The 17,427-nt window shown below is 49.2% G+C and overlaps 1 protein-coding gene and 1 pseudogene across 1 annotated transcript in view; both read right to left on the bottom strand.

The window, feature by feature from the left end:
* Positions 1-17,427, bottom strand: part of cntnap2a (contactin associated protein 2a) — a 2,445,269-nt gene that overhangs the window by 1,550,517 nt on the left and 877,325 nt on the right. The window lies entirely within an intron of this gene.
* Positions 6,662-6,799, bottom strand: LOC119966696 (annotated as a pseudogene).

A 17,427-nucleotide genomic window follows, 5' to 3' on the forward strand; every position in this document is an offset into this window, starting at 1 on the left:
GCTTTTGGAGTACTGCTCCTTCCTCTTCATTCACCTGAGGAAGGAGCAGTGCTCCGAAAGCTAGTGTTTGAAACAAACATGTTGGACTTTAACCTGGTGTTGTAAGACTTCTTACTGTGCTCACCCCAGTCCAACGCCGGCATCTCCACATCATGGCTTTTAATTTGGAGTCAGCTCGAATTTAATAGCTGAATCTCGAGTCTAAACCACAAAAGGAATTTTTTCACCCACTACTTCCCTTTCAAAATCTGAAACTTCTCCTATCTCTTGTCAGTGCTTTCCTGCATTTAACACACATAGGCTTTGCACCCTTATTTGTATTGGCACAATTGACAAAACCATGCCTCAAGAACTAATCTTAATACTGCTTTTTTCCAGAGATAAGTTTCTTCTTTGTAGGCAGTTAGCCAGAGGCCCAAAAGTCTGCACAGAGCTAACACTATCACGGCTCTGTCCTGCTGTAGACTCTCTTGATCAGTTCTCTCCAGCAGATTCTGTTGTGAGATTCTGCCCAGTAGGTACACTGCCTATTTGAATCTCTGACCATCTCTTACTTTTAAGAAAATGATTCACCTTCACAGTCTTCTTGCCAGCAGCTGGTAAATGGAAGTTATTCTGCTCCATGCTTTGTTGCCAAAAGCACTTACAAGGCATTTGTCAAGTGTACGTCCAGGGCGCGTGCCATGCTCTCTGCCACTGCTTCTGGCCGGAAGACACCACACCACCTCATTTATTTTCATTTAAAAGGCGGCAGTGGCCGCCATTCTCAATGTAAAAGCCAGGAATGGCCTTCGGATGCTTCTTCCGCAATCGGGACCACTGCACGAAGGGTGCAACCAATTGCTCCGCAAGCCTCCCGACACCCGCCCGCGATCCACCCACAGCCCGCACTTTGAAAAACTCTGTTGCAGAGGATACACACCACTGCCACTGATCATTGTGTAGCCACCTGGGGTGACCACTGCCCAAACACAAAATGGAAGATTGCAAGGAATACAGGGAAAATGGACATGTTGTAAAAAGCAAGCAGCTTGCAAAGCACTTGTATATTTGGACTGCTACAGAAACCAGTTTTGACTGTTGCAGAAACCAGACAGCACTATGAATAGAAACAAGTTAACATATTAATGAGGCGATACCGGGCGATCCCCAGGCACAAAAGAAACAAGTTAACACTAATCGATACATTCAATGGAAGGCCAGACTTTTCGGTGCCAAAGAAGCCCAAAACAATAAGTCCCAAGAACCGCCCCAGTGATCGAGATACTGCCCCGTTATTGGGGAATTCGAATCAATCGATTGGGAAGAGACTCAATCGATTGCGAGAGTATAGAGGGTCCGCCCAGGTGGGCACAAGACCCTGAGAGGAGTATAAGACAGAGACCGCGACCCCAGCTCTCTCTCTGCCAGCTTCTCCTTGACCAGCCAGCCCTCCCAGCAGAACACCGTTGCAGCAGAAGAACCTTGAGGAGGAGAGGTCTGGATAGCAGCCGCCAGCAAGTAAGTCACAATGCACGCTACGAGATAGACACTCCTGACCCCCTATAGTCCATAACTACTGGAAGCCTGCGGACCCAGGACAAGCTAGAGGCCGTTGTTCCCTGATCCAGCAGTCCCCTTATCTAGATAAGTATTTGGCCTATTAGTGGTAGGATTAGCCTAGTCTTATAGTTTTATATGCATGATTAGTAGATTACTGTAATATAATAAACGTGTCTTGTTTGAACTTACTAATTGGTGTATGGTTTTATTGCTTTGAACTTGACCTTGAAACTTGTGGTGGTATCTTAACGATACCTGGCGATTCCAAAGCTAAGTAACGAAACAGAGCCAAACACTCACCCAGAACGAGCAACAGTTGGTAGTGGAGGAAGTGAATGTGTGTGGAAGGGTTACCAATCAAGCGGGTACTGAGAATACATATATTATTCTCCACAGCTTAATTTACCCCTTTCTCCTCCGCTCTAATTTTATACTCCATTCTCTTCTTTAATATGGATGCTGGCTTATACAAAGGTAACAGTCCATTGAGTCCTAGCTGTCTTCCAGCATCTTGCTTGAGTCGTCATCTTAAGGTTAGACAGTGAGTGCAAACTGGCTCATGAGGGATCACAGCCATGTCCATTCGTATTCTCATTTGATGTCCACACATGCATACATACGTACGTAGAGCTACTCAATGGAAATGGTACCTCATTTTCTCTTCTTTAGTCCTGAGGCACTGAAACCAATTACGGTGTCTGTCCTACCATCAGCTAGTTCAGCAAATACCAGTGATCAAGTCTGCAACCTTCCAAATTGGCAGTGGATTCAACTAATTAGATATCAGGAGAGTTTTATGCTTCATTTAGTTCCCAAGAATACTTCAGAATGTAGTTATCGAATGCCAACTGTGGCTTTGGATGCTCCAAAAATAACTTATTTTAGATTGGAGGCATTTTCACAGGAGACAATCAGCCACCAGCTTTTCAGGGTAAAATATTTTTGCATGCTAGTTAATGAAAATCCACTTCAGTGTTCTGTAGTATTCAATAGAGGTGACGGGTACACTTGCTGGAGAGGGAATGCCTGCCATTTTAAGTTTTACATGGACACTTAACTGGCTAGCAGAGGCTTTCCCCAGAATCAGAGACTCTGAGGGTGGGAAGGTCAATCAGAAGCCAGAAGCTCTATTGAATGGCAGTGTCACTTTGGAGAGGTTCATTACTGTAGAGTAAAGGGTTAACTCTAAAAAGAGCATACTGAGCATGTATACTCACCGAGAGCAGATGTCTGAATAGCAACTCAGAGGGCAGCTCCAGCGATATCTTAATTTTATTAACCTTTGTAAATAGTTGGCAAGGAAATAAATATTTTTTTTAACAAAGAGAATTTCCTCCAACAAAATCACTTCTAGAATAAGATGTTAATGAAACATTCGACAAACGCATGATAACAGAGTTGCTGCTCGTACAATACCACTTGAGCCTCAGTATTGGTGCTGGATCCCGGGCGACATGTGAGTCATGCGGGGAAGGGGTTCATCACAAGGACAGCAGTGGCTCCCCTCTGGCATTGCCCCACTCACAGGTGGGTTAATACCAGCAGCAGTGGGATGAAACCCTTAAGTAGGCAATAATCGGCCACTTAAGGACTTTAATAGGCAACTAAGCATGACATCTTTTCACATTGGCTTAATTGGGGATGGAGGTAGAAATGCGGCAGGGTCCCCACCCACCTGATTAATTGTCCTCCCTACCACTAACTCACGATGGGCGAGGGCATATTTTCCACCCCATGAGTGGTTCAGCCATCATCTTCCAAAAATGCAGCTGACTCTGCCTTCTGCAGCTTTTGTTGACCATGGGTTAACAAAAAAAAGGAACTTCAGGGCGTGATTCTCTGGAGAAGTGTGAAAGTGAGCGGAACATCTGCATGTTTCCCGTGCTTACGGCCACCTGGGACGAGGTGCTGGCGGCCGTAAGCTCGGGAAGTGTGACCATGAGGAATGGCCTCCAGTGTCGTAAGAAGGTCAACTACCTACACCAGGCAGCATGGGTAAGGTGACAACAAGGACCCCCCCCCCCTTCACCGAGACCGTTATGCCCCCACATGAGCATCCACCCCTCTAATCCTCCATGTGGCCCCCAACCCTTTCTTCACACGCCGCCCCCCTCCCACAATTGTGAACCACATGTGGCTAATGATGCCCACTCTATGTTTCCGCAGGAGAAACTCTCTCCCTTTCGTGGGAGAGGGCCCAGACAGGCTGAGGGATGCCGAACATACAGATCCTCACCACCTTCACGGAACGGGCCCTAGAGATGATGGGGTGGCCAAGGATAGGGAGGTCACCAACACGGAGGTTGGCGGAAGCCGCAGGGGTGAGGATCCACCAGACTCCACACAGAGGACCTGTTGTTATTGCCATACTGAGTGACCTATCTTTCCCACTGACCATGTGCCCATTCTCTTGCAGGTCATCCAGCCGAGGGCGCCAGCCCATCCGAGGTGGTCCCTTCTCCAGTCTCCCAGAAGAACACTTCCCAGGAGAGCTCTGAAGAAGACACAATCAATGCGCCACAGCTGTCATTCCATAACCTTTGCCAAAAGAGAGACACACACCTCAGTGGGAAATGTTAGTGGTCAGGCTTCTGGGGCAGAATCTGGTGAGCACCACACAGCTGCTGCTGTCCATCAGGTGGAGGCAGGAACCCCCAGGCGAGACAGCAGTCGGCTGTCTGCTGGATCCCGGGACCCAGCTGGGTCCAAGCCTGATGCTGAGCCTCTGGTTCAGGGCTAGCCAGAGATGATGGAGACATTAGGGTCCATTCAGGATATTCAGAGGGAGACGTTAGTGAGACTCCAGCAGGTTCATAGACGATTGGAGGAGTCCCGGAGGCTATGGGTACTGGAGATGTCGGCGGAATGTGTGGCACCGAGGCCAACACTGCTAGGGTGGCGACTGCAGCGAAGAGCCTGGAGCACCATGTCAGCATCATGAGTGAAGGTGTCCAAGGCATGGCGCAGTCTGTGATGGCCATGGCTGAGGGTCTCAACAGAATGTCTGCCTCACTGGGGGATGTCACCCAGTACCAGGCTGACCTTGATGAAGTGCTACGGGACATGGCCCGCTCTCAGATGGAAATGAATGAGGCGCTGCGGAGCTTGTCCAGTCACAGGTGGGCATTGCTGAGGCACTGCAGAGCATAGCCCAATCACTGAGGAGCATTGCCGAGGGCGTCAACCCCTTGGTGCAGACATCGGGGAGCCTCCAGGGCAAGCAGAGCCAGGTGACGCCGCGGCAGCCCCTCCATCCCAAGGTGAACCCGGGGCCCTAAGGGCACCAAGCGGGAGGAGGGGGTGCTGGGTGCCAACCCAGATCCGTCCCATGGAGTGGGGATGGTGGCCACCATCTCCCATGCATTCCACCCCTCTGATGAGGTCGCATCTCAAGGTTAGCATATGGGAAAGGGCGGCACGGCTGTGTATGTGCCATCAGCAAGTGCCCGGGGGCATCTGGCCCCCAGAGGACATCCACCAGCGGCATCAAAGGCCACGGGACGAGGTAAGCATGTGGCTGCTTCCACCTCAGATGTGCATCTAACGTAGCGTTAGATCTAGGAAGGTTAAGCACGTTGAGGATCACTGAGGGCACGGGGAGGGGCGATAGGATGGGGATATAGGTAGGGGGTGGGGGGTGAGGGGGTGGTGGGGAGAGTGGGCAGCACCATCGGGCGTGGTGAATTGTTGGCCACCTGCGATACATTAAAACCATTGAGTATGAACAGTATGACGCCTCTGTCACTTTCATCCGCTGTGCGTGCTGACCTCCAAACCCTTGGCCCATCTCTCCAGGCTTCCCTCCCGCCCCATAGCACTCACCTCAGTCTTGCCGTGGACATGTCCTCGGAGCTGTGTTCCAGCCCCTGGATGTTCGGATATTGGCTGCTGCTTGTGATGTTGCCTCCTGCAGTGCTCAAGCATATTGTCCATGCATCATGGTCTGATAGGGATGCTAGGCAATGCCTCCCACATGCTACATGGCCCGCCTATCCACGGGAATCCACTTGGATTGTGTGAAGTGCTGACGATTGCCAATTCCCTATTCTCAATAGCTTTCAATAGCTTTCAGCCATGCGGCCAAAGGCCTCGGCAGTTGGTGGGGGTTATGGGCGGTCGGTAGGGCAAATGGGCAGGGGCTAGGGCCATCCGGGAATGGCCACATGATCTCAGGGTTGGCATGCGATTGCCTGCCCCAGTTCTGCCCCCCCTCCCCCTTTTCCCATGGCAGTCCGACCCTCAGGAGATGGCTCCCCCCCCCCACAGCTGAGGATCCCCCATATCCCGCCTAACACTGGGGCGGCAATCCCAGCGCCCCTGGGTTCTTTGCCTACGAGCAAAGATGGCTACTCACCTCCTCGGTTCCCTGCAGACACCCTTCCGCCAGATTCACGTTTATAAAAAGGAGTACTAATCTGCGCCAGCATGACTAATTGCTGGGGAGGCCAATGAATCATGGGAGGCTGTTGGATATGTCGCTCCCATTGGTTTTATGGAAATAGGGCTTCAGTGGTAATAATTGGTTTCTTGCCACACAGTGGCAGGATCCTGATTTTGTCCAGGGGAGTGGGCTGGTTGCATCGCAAACCTTTTGGCACCTGGCGCGGTTCTTGTTTTTGGCTTCTCTCGCTATTCATCGGCCTTGCTTTGCTTGATAGAGAGCGCAACGAGGTCGGGGAATCACGTCCTATAATAATTTAGCACCTTTCATAGTCTCAAACCGTTTTAAAGCATTTTCAGTTTGTTAAGTACCTTTGAAATGTAGTTACTGTGGTGATGTTGGAAAATGCAGCAGCCAATTTCCACACATTCCCGTCCCATAAACAGCCTTGAACATATGACCAGATTTATTGATGTTGATTGAGGAACCAATATTGGGAGGACATTCGGAAAACCATCCTGCTGTTCTTTGAATGATGCCATGGGACATTTTATGTCCAATTGCGAGTATAGGTGGAGTTACAGTTTAACCTTCCATCAAAAGAGTAGAGTCTCCATCAGTACTGGACTCAAGGATCAGCCTACATTATTTACTGATGTTTCTGGACTGAGGATCAAACTCATAACCTTCGAACATGAGTATTTATTACCACTGTTCTGATTTGTTAATGCATCTAACACAGTGCTCTGTTATCACAAATTATGCATTTGAGTATCTTGGGACATCACAGGCTTCAGTGTACCCCAATAGCAATACACAAATCTCATCCTGGAAAAATATCTTCCTGATTATGATTCTTCCCTGCTAAGTAATAACACCATTTCTTTTGGTGATGCACACTGTCTTATTGCATGACACCGGCTTTGTTTCCTCCAGTATGATCCCTAACCCTATCTCGGCCCCGGGTCATTGTCCCTGTGGAGATTGCACATTCCCCCAGTGTCTGCATGTGTCTTACCCCCACAACCCAAAGATGTGCAGGTAGGTGCATTGGCCACGCTAAAGTGCCCCTTAATTGATGAAAAAAAAAATGGATACTCTAAATTTATTTTTTAAAATGATCCCAGGGACCCAGTTGGGACCATCTCCAAAGTTCCTCACATAAACCTGATCACCTGTTTCAAGTGTTATTTCTGTTCCAGCAAAGTTGTAATTATTTTTCTGGTTCTCTTGTTGGGAGTCCACCCTCCCGCCAGGTTTGTGAATAATCGACTTAGTCTCGTACGAAGCCGCCATCCCATTAACAGTTGCACTGGGGCAATTCCTGTTTCTGTGTGAGGAGTGGACCTATATGTGGTAATATGCATGTGCACATCGATGTATATAGTTATCTTTCAATGTGTATAGTTATCGATTTGACCTCCGACCAGCAGGTGGCGATGGTGATCCACCATGTCCCTCGGGAGATCCGGCAGTTGGTAGTAAACTGTACGAGAGGACAGTCGCACTAGAAGTAGCTCCAGGAGAATTCACTGAATTCAATAGCTGGTTACCATTTTTATTATAGTTCAATTGATACCTTTCCATGTGATCATCTTGTTAATAAATTATCTTACTCGTCAAAGAACTAGATGTTCTGTGTAGATCTTTACCATGGCCATAACACAGAACATAACACTATAGTTGACTAAAAATCATGCCAAATTGGCCTCCATGGATGCCAGAGGTTGTTTCTTCATGCCAGTTTTAAAAGTTTGCACTGCCCATTCTGCCAGCCCATTTGACAACAGGTGATAAGGATCTGTTCTGATGTGTCTGGTGCCATTGGATATCATGAAGTTTTGGAACTGACCACAGGTGAAAGCAATGCCGCTATCAGAAACCAGGACTTTTGGTATTCCATGCATGTAGAAACTCTGTCGTAATTTCTCGATTGTAGCATGGGAAATAGTGTAGATCATGAGGTGTATCTCTAATCATTTGGAGTGCGCATCTACCAGGATCAAAAACATGGGAACATAAAAGGAGGGAGCTTTCGATTCTCCTGGCGTAGATCGCACTGTCTCACCATGTCCGTGATATCCAAGTGGCGGCCGGGCCACCAGGCGTAGCTCTTGAACAATTTCATTTTTGATACTTCAGGGTGGCCATTATGTAGTTCCATTAGTATCGGACACCATCTTGGGCGAGGGACAACTATGAGCCCCCCAGGGAATGATACTGTCTTCAACACTGAGCTCGTCTTTCTTAGCCAGATAGGGTTACATTTCTTCTGAGGGCAGGCCTCGGAATCCACCACTCAGGATCATGTATTTTAGTTTGGACAGGGCTTGATCTTTTCGCGTCCAGGCCCTAATTTGTCTTGCAGACACCGGCAAAATCTCGAAAAGCATTTTCGTGACCTCTTCTAATGCTGGTCAAATCCAGGCTTGAGGGCAACTGGAATTGACTCAATACATCGTCATTAGCTATTCGGCATCTGGGGCAGTGCTCTAGAAAGTATTCATAAACTGCAAGCGACAGGCCCCAATGCTATACCTGGGCAGAGGCAATAGGAGAAATTGCCTTATCCCCTTTAAGAAGTCCCAATAAGCGCATGTGGTTGGTTACTGTAGATGTATTGGTGGACCTTCTTTTACACCAACACGACTGTCAAACCCTCTTTCTCAATTTGAGAATGCCTCCACTCAGCACCCAAAGAGTCCTGGATGTGTTTGCGATAGGCCTTTCCAACCCATCTTTCCAACAGATTGAAAGTACCGCTCCAATCATGTATGGGAAGCATCACATGTCCAAACTAGTTCCTTTTTAGGGTCAAAATGGGCCAATAAGTTGGGTGACAGCAATTGTTATTGAACTTAATGACAAGCCTCCACCCGTCTTTGGTGCTTCCATGGTAGGGTATGCAAGGAGGTCAGTAAGGAGGCCAAATTCGGATTAGATTTTCCATAATAATTGACTAATTCCAGGAAGGATTTAACTCTGTGGTGTTTTTGGAGTTGGTGCTTCCGTGTCCTCCACAGGATGTAGATCTTTTTTACCCACCCACTAGCCAAAGCAGCCACTTCATTTGCTTGCTTCACAGTTTGGCTTCTTCAGGTACACCCCAGATCTCAAGAATTTCTGCAAGACATCTTTTAGGCTCTCGTACTGAAGCCCCCATGACTAAGACATCAAACACTACTATTCTAGGCAACCCTTACAGTATGTTCTCTATGATCTGTTGGAATGTGGCACCCACTGATAAGACCCCAAAGGGCAAATGAGTGTCTGCATATAGGCCCTTATGCGCGTGATTGTAACATACTTCTGGGAACATTTATCTAATTTCAAGTTGAAGATAGCTGTGGCTCATATCCAACTTAGCGAATGCCTGGCCACCTGCTAACTTTTCGTGCAGGTCTTCGATTTGAGGCATAGGTTTCTATTTATCTTGGAAACCCAAATGACTGTTAGCTTATAATCTCCACAGAGGTGGGCCGATTTGTCCGGTTTAAGGATAGGGTTGACCGGCGAGGCCTACTCTACAAACTATATGGGCCTAATTATGCCTGGGTCTTCCAGACACCTAAGTGAGGTCTCCACCTTTTCCAATAGGGAGTGTGGAACTAGTCTCGCTCCAAAATATTCAGGCGTAGCATCAGGATTGACTTAAATCTTGGCTTTGGCTCCTTTTTATTCCCAAGTCCTGCCAGGAAAATCTCAAGGCATTTTCTGATGACTTCATATAGTCCTCCCACACCCTGCCTGAAGTTCTCCAACCTGTTCAGCCTGGTCTGTTGGAGACAATCTCTCCCCATTAGACTTGGTCCTTGTCGCTACACAACAATGAGTGGAAGCTGGCTGATTGCTGCCTGCAAGTCACTGGGGTCATTGTGAGTACCCTTTCTTCACAATGTTTCCCCTATGTCGTGTCTTCTGTGCTCAAAAGTTGAATACTAGTGTGGGGGCGATCATGTGCTGGATTGTCCGGTCCCCCAGCCACATGTTTATCAGTGACACAGAATCATTAACAGTGGGATTCTATCTCGCTCCCTACCACTTGTCAATGGGATTTCCCTTGAAGTCATCCCACGCCTCTCAGAAACCTGTGGGCAGGGATGCGTTGTCAGCGGCAAAAGAGAATCTCAACAGCCAGAAAATTCTAGCCCATATGTTTGCTCCCTGATAACAGAGACCTCAGCTGTCATATCCGCCTCCATTTTCAATGCATGACCACTTAATAGTAGTTCCACCATTATTGGGGCGACCTCGGTCATAATGATGCAGTTCAAATGCATTGTCCCTGTTTCTGGAACTGGGTATACCTGCAATGTGCTGGCTTGTACTGGCCTTGACTTCTTCTCTGAACAACATGCATTTTGCCTATTTTTTTAATGTATTGTATTCCAAACATGTGTATAAAAAAGAGCAACTTACACAAAAACACACTCCAGAAACTCACAGTCCACAGTTTGTACAATTTTCCCCCTTTTTAACCCCTCCTCTCTTGTTCCCCTCCCCTCCCTCCCCCCCTCCCCCACTCCCCCCCCCCCCCCCCCCCCCCCACTCCGCAGCGACAAACAGTTCTTTTAAATATTGCCATGAACAACCGGAACCATGTCTCAAAGCCTTCCACTGACGCCCTCAACTCAAATTTGATATTTTCCTACTGGAGAAAATCCTACACGTTTCCCAGCCAGCCTGCCACCACCGGCAGTGTACCCGATTTCCAATTTAGCTAGATCATTCGCCCGAAAATTAGAGAGGCGAAGGCCACAACATCAGCTCCCTCCCCCTCCAGCAGATCCGTCATTTCCAATACCTCAAAGAACACCACCATTCGGTCCAGCCAGATGTCCACCCCCATAACCTTAGATAGCGTCCCAAACTCCAACTGGAAGTTGGAGAGCATCCCAGTAACTCTCCAACTTCTCGCAACCCCAGAACATGTACTCATGATTTGCTGAGTCTCGCCCACACTTCTCGCACTCATTGGCCCCCCCTTGAAAGAACCCACTCATCCTCGCCTGGGTCATATGCATCCGATGCACCACCTTGAACTGAATCAAGCTCATCCTCGCACAAGAGGAGGTTAAATTCACCCTACACAATGCCTCGCATCACAATCCCAGGCTTATTCCACCCCCCCCCCCAGCTCCTCCTCCCATTTGTTCTTGATCCTCACCCCCAAACTCCCAATATATCCCCAAAGCTGCCCTCTCCCAATTCATCCGGGAACAGCAGTTGCTCCAAGAAGGTGTACTCCTGCAACCTGAGATACATCCTCCATTTGTTCCGCACAAAGTCCCTCACTTGCATATATCTAAATTCACTCCCCTCGGCAGCTCAAACCTCTCCCACAACTCCTCCAGACCTGCAAACTGCCCTTCCAAGTACAGGTTCCTCGCCCTCACCAGCCCCGCCTCACTCCACTTCCCATCCATCCCATCCACATCCCCCAGGGTAAACCTGTGGTTTCCGTACAGCGGTGTCAACACCGACATCCCCTTCAACTTAAAATGTGTCCGCAGCTGGTTCCACACTCTAACCATCGACTGTACCACCGGCCTCCCTGTATACTTTCATGTAGTTAGCCGCAGCGGGGCCGTCACCTTAGCCCACAGACTGGAACTTCTACAAACTCCTCCTCCATCCTGATCCACACCGCCCCCTCCCCCCCACGATCGCCTCACCTTCTCCACATTCGCTGCCCAATAGTAGTGCAACGGGTTCAGAAGTGCCAATCCCCCTTTCTGCCTCTGCAGCAGGGTGGTCTTTACACTCGGCACCTTCCCCATCCATACAATCTCTGAGATCACTGCCTCCAATTTTTCTCAAATCGGGAATGTCTGGAAAACAAACAGGAACTTTGGCAGCACATTCATCTTTACCACCTGCGACCTCCCTGCCAGTGTCAGGTGACATGTATCCCATCTTTTAAAATCCCCCCTTATCTCCTCACCAATTTTGTCAAATTCCACCTGTGCATCGTAGCTCATTCCCTCCTCACCCGAATCCCCAAACACCCAAACCTTTCCCGAGTTACCTTGAATGGAACACCCCAAGTTGACCCCCTGCCACATTCACTGGAAACACCTCACTCTTCTTGACATTTAACTTAGAAGAACATAAGAACATAAGAACTAGGAGCAGGAGTAGCCTGGTCCTCGAGCTTGCTCTGCCATTCAATGAGATCATGGCTGATCTTTTGTGGACTCAGCTCCACTTTCCGGCCTGAACACCATAACGCCTAATCCCTTTATTCTTCAAAAAACTATCTATCTTTACCTTAAAAACATTTAATGAAGGAACCTCAACTGCTTCACTGGGCAAGGAATTCCATAGACTCACAACCCTTTGGTGAAGAAGTTCCTCCTAAACTCAGTCCTAACTCTACTTCCCCTTATTTTGAGGCTATGTCCCCTAGTTCTGCTTTCACCCGCCAGTGGAAACAACCTTCCCGCATCTATCCTATCTATTCCCTTCATAATTTTTCTTTTTTTAAATTAATTTAGAGTATCCAATTCATTTTTCCAATTAAGGGGCAATTTAGCATGTTCAATCCACCTAACTTGCACATTTTTTGGGTTGTGGGGACGAAACCCACGCAAACACGGGGAGAATGTGCAAACTCCACACGGACAGTGACCCAGAGCCGGGATTGAACCTGGGACCTCGGCGCCGTGAGGCTGCAGTGCTAACCCACTGAGCCACCGTGCTGCCCTTCCCTTCATAATTTTATATGTTTCTATAAGATCCCCCCTCATCCTTCTAAATTCCAACGAGTACAGTCCCAGTCTACTCAACCTCTCCTCGTAATCCAACCCCTTTAGGTCAGGGATTAACCTAGTGAATCTCCTCTGCACACCCTCCAGCGCCAGTACGTCCCTTCTCAAGTAAGGAGACCAAAACTGAACACAATACTCCAGGTGTGGCCTCACTAACACCTTATACAATTGCAGCAGAATCTCCCTAGTCTTAAACTTCATCCCTCTAGCAATGAAAATTCCATTCGCCTTCTTCATCACCTGTTGCACCTGTAAACCAGCTTTTTTGCGACTCATGCACTAGCACACCCAGGTCTCTCTGCACAGCAGCATGTTTTAATATTTTATCATTTAAATAATAATCCCTTTTGCTGTTATTCCTACCAATATGGATAACCTCACATTTGTCAATATTGTATTTCATCTGCCAGACCCTAGCCCATTCAATTAACCTATCCAAATCCTTCTGTAGACTTCCGGTATCCTCTGCACTTTTCGCTTTACCACTCATCTTAGTGTCGTCCGCAAACTTGGACACATTGCACTTGGTCCCCAACTCCAAATCATCTAGGTAAATTGTGAACAATTGTGGGCCCAACACTGATCCCTGAGGAACACCACTAGCTACTGATTGCCAACCAGAGAAACACCCATTAATCCTTACTCTTTGCTTTCTATTAATTAACCAATCCTCTATCCATGCTACTACTTTACCCTTAATGCAATGCATCTTTATCTTATGCAGCAACCTTATCCAGCGAGAGCCCAAAACCTCTCCAATACTCCCATGATTCTACCCATACTCTCCAGGTGTCCAAAACAAACAACAAGTCGTCCGCATACAATAACACCCTGTGCTGCTCCTCCTAACAATCTCCTGCCACTTGCAGTGGCACGGTGGCACAGTGGTTAGCACTGCTGCCTCACAGTTCCAGGGTCCGAGGTTCAATTTTGGACTCGGGTGCCTGTCTGTGTGCAGTTTGCACTCTCCCCGTGTCTGCATGGGTTTCCTCCCACAGTCCAAAGATGTGCAGGTTAGATGGATTAGCCATGATTAATTGCCCTTAGTTTACAAAAGGTTAGGTGGGATTTCTGGGTTACGGGAATAGGGTGTAGGTACGTAGGGTGCTCTTTCCAAGGGCTGGTGCAGACTCGATGGGCTGAATGGCCTCCTTTTGCACTGTAAATTCTCTGCTTCTATGACTCCACTGACTCCCTAAGGGCCACTGGCATGGGCTCAGTCGCCAGTGTGTACAACAACCCTAACAGTGGACGCTGTTGTCTTCTTGCTCAGGTGAACCCTGAGGAAGGAGCAGTGCACCAAAAGCTAGTGATTAGAAAAAAGCCTGTTGGGCTTTAACCTGGCATTGTAAGACTTCTTACTGTGCATCCATGGTGACAGTAACCTCCGGTACCCACCCCACTGACGGAGTCATAACCACATTTAACAGCCTCCTGGAGAGTTGCCTTTTACAAAACTCGTTTGGTGATCCGTCATCACCCCTGGCACACATCTCTCCATCCTCTCCACCACTAACTTAGCCAGTACTTTCATGTCAGTGTTCAACAACACAATGTGCCTATATGACCCACTCTCAAACGGATCCATCCCCTTCATCGGGATTAGTGAGATTGATGCCTGTGTCGGTGTCTCTGGCAGCTCCTCCTCCTTCAAACATCCTCACTAAACATCCCTGACAAAGGTGGAGTCTATAATGATATGTGGACTGACATGAAACTAAGGGGTTAATCAGAACACCCGGCTGTAGCATGACCACTAGAGGGCACTACACTATCATTATAAAACCAGACTAGACCCTCCCTCTCACTCCTGGCAGGGACTGTAGGATTAGCACCAGAATAGTTTAGATCTCACGCTGGGTCACCACATGTGGCCTAGATGCTAGTTGTACAGTTAGTCATTATCACTGAGCTACTAGAGTTAGATCAGCAGAGTGTTTATCTAGTTGTTGTTACTGAATAAACCCTTTCAACTTATTTCAAGGACTGGAATGTCTTTCAATGTCGTCCATGGTCAGTAGCAGCTTATGTTTATCAAACAGCATAACATAACAGTGCCAACACTGCCATAAAAGCCTTATAAAACTCCACGGAAAGCCATCCAGCCCTGGAGCTTTCCCTGTCTTCATCCCGCTAATGCTGTCAATCACCTCATTCAGCCCCAGTGGCTCCTCCAGTGACTGCCTCCCTCCAACCTTGGAAACTCCAACCCATCAAAAAACCGTCCCATATCCCCTTCCTTTCCACCTCGCTTGGCCCTGTACAGCTTCGCATAATACTCTGAACACCTCATTTATCCTCCCTGGCCCTGACACTACCTCCCTCTTCTTTGTGTGCAGCCTTAGAATTTCCCTGGATGCAGTCTGCCTCCACAGCTGGTGGGTCAGCATATGGCTCGCCTTATCTCCATATTCATATTGCATCCCCTCACCCTTCATAGCTGCCCCACTGCCCTTCCTGTCATCAACCTATCGAACTGCCCCTCAACCTCTTCCTCTCCACCAACAACTCCTTCGTAGGAGCCCCCAAGTATCTCCTGTCCACTCGACTATCTCGTCCAGCAACTATCCATGCTCCTCCCTCCTCCTCCTATTCCTGTGCGCCTTGAATTAGATAATCGCCCCCTCGGACCACCACCTTCAACGCCTCCCAGAACTTGGGCCGCCAACACATTCCCGTTCTGATTCAGCTCCATGTAATCCCCAATCGCTGACCTCACCTTCTTACAAGGCACCAAGGGCGGGATTTTCCACCGTGGGATTCTCCATTTTGCCGGCACCCGAATGTTTCCCAACGACGTGGGGCTGCCCCACAATGTGAAACTTCATTGACTGGCCGGCGTAACGGAGAATCCCGGTAGCGGGTTGAGGTGAAATGTGGCGCAGCGGGGCAGAAAATCCAGCCCCTGATCTGCCAAAAGACTGCGAATCCAGTCTCCATCCCAGCCTCTGCACTTTCCCCAAGCTAAGGCTCACCTCCAGCCAATAGGGCGCACGTTCCCAAATTACAATTCACGCATACTTTGCTCCACCACCCCCATCAGCACCACTCGACTCACCACAAAGAAACCAATTCTAGAGCACACCTTACACATGTGCGAGAAGGATCACTCCCCTTCCACGGGGTTCTTAAACTCCACAGATCAATCATTCCCATACGTCCCTTAAACCCTCCCAAAACCTTCGCCATACTCAACTTTCCCATCGACACGAGGCTCGACCTGTCCACCCTCGGTTTCATCACACAATTAAAATCTACACCCATAATCAACTTGTGTGTGTCTGAGTCTGAATCATTCCCAGTAAACCATTCACAAATCATGGGATCATATAACGGTAGCATTGTGGATAGCACAATTGCTTCACAGCTCCAGGGTCCCAGATTCAATTCCGGCTTGGGTCACTGTCTGTGTGGAGTCTGCACATCCTCCCCATGTGTGCGTGGGTTTCCTCCGGGTGCTCCGTTCCCTCCCACAGTCCAAAGATGTGCAGGTTAGGTGGATTGGCCATGATAAATTGCCCTTAGTGTTGAAAATTGGCCTTAGTGTTGGGTGGGGTTACTGGGTTATGGGGATAGGGTGGGGGTGTTGACCTTGGGTAGGGTGCTCTTTCCAAGAGCCAGTGCAGACTCGATGGGCACTGTAAATTCTATGAAAAAAAAAACTGAGCAATGAAAAAAAAACTATCATCCCAATTCGGCGCATGTACATTGACGAGCACCACCGGCATCCCCTCCAGCACCCCACTCACTATCATATATCTACTCCCCCGGGTCCCGCACTTCCTTGGCCCCCACAAACCCCGTTCTTTTGTTCAACAAAATAGGCGACTTAGAGTCAAACCCCAAGTGAAACACTTGTCCTACTGATCATTTTGCCCATTTCTCTAACTTCGTCTCAGCTGTGCCCTTTCACAGTGCTTGCAAAAGTCCATCATCTGGCATCTACAACCTACCGGACATGTTTCCGAGCAGCCGTCATTTCATTTCTTTAATTGCTGGGTGATGCTAGTGGAGCTCCGATAACACAATGGACGATCTGACCAGGGCCGGCTCAAGGCACCGGCAACTCGGGCTGTTGCCCGGGGCGCCATGTGCTCGGGGGCGCCAGACTCGAGTCCCGCGCATGCGCAGTTGGGCCGGCGCCAACCAGCGCATGCGCGGTGGCCGCATTCCCCGCGGTCCGTCCCCTCGGTCCGCTCGCCCGCTCGGTCCGCTCCCCCCCCCCCCGCCTCGGGTCCGCCCGCCCCGCCCCCCCCTCGGGTCCGCCCGCCCCGCCCCCCCCTCGGGTCCGCCCGCCCCGCCCCCCCCTCGGGTCCGCCCCCCCCGCCCCGCCCCGCCCCGCCCCCCCTCGGGTCCGCCCCCCCGCCCCGCCCCCCCCTCGGGTCCGCTCCCCCACCGGGTACAGATTTTAAACTGTAATATTTTTTCTCTCCCCTGTTTAGTATGTGATGCGGGCAGATGCTACAGAGCTCACTGCGTGGCTGCTGTTCTGAGACCTTAAGATCTGTGTTGGAATACAGCCATTTTATGAAGCAGTGGAGTGCCCATTGAGCAGTGGTAGTTCGTTAAGGCCTTGGGCAAAGCTTATGGGTTTAACAATATCGTCAGAAGCCCGAGACACAAACGTCTGACGCCCTGATGTAAAGTCTTGCCACATTTACTGAAGACATTCGCTCACCAGTTCCCCACACACCCGCACCACCCCCCCCCCCGCCATGTGTGCGAGAATAAAGA

The sequence above is a fragment of the Scyliorhinus canicula genome, chromosome 5, assembly GCF_902713615.1.
Source record: "Scyliorhinus canicula chromosome 5, sScyCan1.1, whole genome shotgun sequence".
In the NCBI taxonomy this organism is placed as follows: domain Eukaryota; kingdom Metazoa; phylum Chordata; class Chondrichthyes; order Carcharhiniformes; family Scyliorhinidae; genus Scyliorhinus; species Scyliorhinus canicula.